This window comes from Arvicola amphibius, chromosome 3, assembly GCF_903992535.2.
Source record: "Arvicola amphibius chromosome 3, mArvAmp1.2, whole genome shotgun sequence".
Lineage (NCBI taxonomy): Eukaryota > Metazoa > Chordata > Mammalia > Rodentia > Cricetidae > Arvicola > Arvicola amphibius.
The window spans coordinates 379,641-383,928 of record NC_052049.1 but is presented as its reverse complement, the minus strand read 5'-3'; positions in this window follow the sequence as shown (position 1 = coordinate 383,928).

The window sequence follows — 4,288 nt, the reverse complement described above, 5'->3', positions numbered from 1 at the left end:
TATTATGTGTATTTTGGACTGAAGATATCTTCAATTTATGATGATGAGTTCCTCAGAATGCAAACCCCATTGTCATTCAAGAATCATCTATATAGAAGAATATTAGCAATAATAGAATCTAGGTGTTAAGTACATATGTATTTTCACTTTCAAATTTTCTAGCTGTTTGAAAATTTTCACAATAAAATGTTGAGATATGACTTGGTAAAAATAAACATGGCAAAAGTTCATGTGTTGTGTTGTGTGTGATATGGTATATAGTGTTGTGTATAATGTGGTGTATAGTGTGTCATGTAGGTGTGTTTTTTTTGTGTGACATGTGGTGTGTGGTACCTATAATATTGCTGTGTCTGTGTAGTATATGGAGAGCTGTGTAGCTGTCTGATATTTGAGATGCCTGTGATGTGTCTGTGTGGTGTGTCTAGAGTTTTATAAGTGATGTCTACTGTGCGATATACGTTCTGTGTATGTCTAGGTGGTATGTGATGCATCTATGTGGTGTGTGATATATCTATGATGTGTCTGTGGAGTGCTGTATGTGATGTGTGTCATGTGATATGTATGCTGTTTGTGTCTATGTGTTGTATGATGTATCTGTGAGATGTGTGAAATGTCTCTGATGATCTGGATGATGTGTCTGTGGTGCATGATGTATAATATGTGGTATTTGTGGTGCTTTTTTTGTATGATGTGTGATATATATGGTAAATGTATCTGTGTGCTGGATGATGTGTCTTGTGGTGCATGATGTATAATATGTGGTATTTGTGGTGTTTCTGTATGATGTGTGATATATATGGTAAATGTATCTGTGCTGGATGATGTGTCTGTGGTGTTTGTTGTGTGTGGTATGTTTGTGTGCTGTGTATGGTATGTGGTAGCATCTGTGTGTCTATGTGGTGTGTAGCATGTGTGTGTATTTACAAAATCTCTGTCCCTTCCTTGTGTAACAGGTCAAGAGAGTTGACTGGGTCAGGCCCATTTGTATTTGTGTTCCGTCCCTGAGGGTCACCACTAGTGGGTTCCTGGTGGTGGTTGCTGAAGAGGTATGAATTTTGAAAGATTTGAAGCTTCATTTTATGGGAAGAAATTCACTTTGCTTCAGTCACTGATGGCTTCTGAGTGAAAGCTTCCTAATTTACAGGGGCTCCTCAGCTGCCTGGAATGGCCCTGAGGCTGTAGCAAAGTCCTCAGTGACTCTCTTCTGGACTTCTGTTGTGACATGCCTGACCTACCCCAGACTCAGCCACTAGAAGTGACTTTGGGTTATGTCCCATCAAAGCAGGTAGCTCTGGGGCTTCCTCACTGCTTTCGTGATTGTGAGACCCCTATGTTCCTGGTTGATACCTGTCCTGGTTGAATACCTGGTATTATCTCAAGCACTCCATTTCAGGAGTGTCTGGTTTTATTGATGAGTTACTCAGTAACCCTAACTTTAACCCACTATGATGCCTGGGTATGATGTCAAAAGGCAGCAGCTCACATCTAAATCCACAAGTCCTCATCGGCTCCACACACCCTAGAAAGGACACTGCAGTTTGGTCATCAGTGACATTAATGGGGAATTCCACCCTCAAAACTGGGCTTCAGGCATGCCCCATCATGTATCTGATTTATGTATGAGTTTTCATAGACGATGGAACAGCTTCAGGGTACACGGTGCAAGGTACAGCATAGAAAGCCTTCATGGGGTCTCCTGGGGCTCACTGGGAAGGGAATTCTGTAGGGAACAGAAGGTTACAACAGTGTGTGATGTTCCTAACTCTGAACTATGCCTGAGCAAAACCTGTAGAGCTATTGTCTACAAGTATCCCCCCTTTCATCTGGTTGGGACCCCGCTGAAACTGTCACTTAAGGCCACAGTTCCAACCAGTGCTGTGGCAATCAATTGCTGAGATACACCAATACAAGTACATCTGTATCAATAAACTTATTGCTTCCTTGGAGTCTCTCAGGCCACTGGGAGAGGTGAAGTCTACCTAGGAAGGACATGCCTGGCCTGCTAGGTTTACTCTGAAGCAGTTCTTCTTGAACCCAGAGCAAAGCTAGTCAAAGCGGGATTGGATGTGACTAACCAAATTCTAATACATGCCACCAGCCTACTGGAGTCTGACATGATCACTCCCAGTCACCAGCTGCTCTTGGGATCATCCACTGTGGGGACCCTGTACCTTCCATTAGTGAAGCCTCAGCCAGAATCAGACCTAGTGAAGATCAGTGTAGTGTTCTTCCCCAGGCATAGGTGTACCTGGGGCAGCAACGAGCCCATTTGCTGAAGATCCTGTCTTTGAAGTGCCTTTCAGAGCCCATCCCCAGACAGCTTCCCTATAGTCTCACAGAGAATTCTGAGGAAGCAAGGGACAGAAGGTATAAGGTTGACTGTAGCTCACTTAGTTGACACTTAAAACCAGATAAGTGAGCCCAGATATCCCTTTGCATATCCTGAGCGGATAGCTTATCCAGGATGGAAGAGGAGCAGATTGAACCCCAGCCTCATCTGGGATGCACATTGCCTGTGTGGTCACTATCTGCCTCCTGCTTATCTGTTATCAGGTATAATTCTGATAAATTATCTGAAAGAAGCTCTCATTGCTGCCACTGTAGTGATTAGGGCTAGATGGTGAGACCTGTCCACTAGGAAAAAGACCCAAGAGCTCATGTTTTTCACTCCACCTGCTGAGGGACAAATTTTCCTCTGCATTTAAAAGCATGAGTGCCTAACGTCTGACAGCAACATGCTAAGGTAGGCACAGTGATGTTAAAGGACCCAGCCTCTTAAGTCTCTAGTTCTAAATCTTTCCAAGTTAACTGTATGCTTTCTAACTGGCACAAGTTGCTTTTCTCAGGCAATGAACACAAATTCTTATTGCAGGTTCAATAAGACACAGAAACTTTTGTTGTCTGTAATAGAAAACCAAATTGCTGATTTGAATTTTTCATACAATGAAAATTCTGACTTAATGATTTGTTAATTAAATAAAACAAAAATTTAAGTAAAAATACTTGATGTAACCTTTCAGGAAGTGGAAAAGGAAGAAAAGTATGCCAACTCATTCTGTTTCCATCTGATACAAAGACTCTGTAGTGAATGTAGAAACCCTTTCTCTAAAAGTCGCACCTCAGCAGGTTCCAGTGAACTCGCAAAGAGGAGAACCTGTGCATGTGTGACAAGGATGGAGGCTTTGCCCTGAGTGAACATGAGGGGGTGTGTTATGGAGGGGGGGTTAAGTGTTTCATGCTGCACCCCTTTTCCTGCACTCCTCAACCTCCCTATACTGTGGTTAATGTCACACACCTGAGCTTTGTCAGGGTATTGTAGACACAGTGACACCGTCACTTCCAGGTCACCCTTTACAAACACCCCCTCACTTCATTCCCCCCAAGTTCTTGGTTGGAGATAGACTCTGTGAGCAACTTGCTTTTAAATGGCCTCTATGGTTTAGCTACTTGTGATGGATATTCTTGTTGTCAACTTGACTATATCTGGAACTAACTAAAACACAACTGGCTGGGTACACTTGTGAAGGATTTTTCTTAATGAAATTATTTGAAGTGGAAAGACCCACCTTGAATCCAGATCTTTCGAGGTGGGAAGATACACCTTCAATATGAACCACACCTTCTGCTGGCAGCGTATATAAGAACATGGAAGAAGACAGCTTGCTCTTTCTCACTGACAAGTCCATTCCTTTACTGGCATTAGAGCCTACTTCTTCAGGATGCTTGTGTATACTAAGACCAGCCTCATGGACTAAACAACTACTGGATTCTTGGATCTTCTGTCAGTCAACAGCCATGTTGGACTAACTGGACCACAGCCTGTAAGCCTATACATGGTAGTTATTAATGCACATACATTAATTCTGTAAGGTCTGTTCCTCTAGAGAACCCTGACGAATACAGTTCTTTTCTCTGATAATGGAAGAAGTACTTGGAGCAGGATCCAGTGTGGTGTCAGCTTCTGTGGCCTGAGACTTGTCCACTCTGTTTTTCTCTTGTGGTTTTCTACCTTTCATTTCTTAGACCTTTACATATATATTCTTCAAAAAGGACATAAATGTGATTCATTGATACATAATGTTATGAATCTTTGAAAATCTGTACTTTTTACTTAACACCAAATTGACAAATCTTCCCGTACTTGACACTTGACATCCTGCGGTCCTTTTTTTTTTTTTAAATCAAAATATGCTGCCATGCCAGATGTATGGAGGCTTCTCCTTATGGGTCTGTTGTTGGCAGTCAAATTGCTGGGCTTCTGAATGCTCAGCTCTGCAGTTGAGGCCAA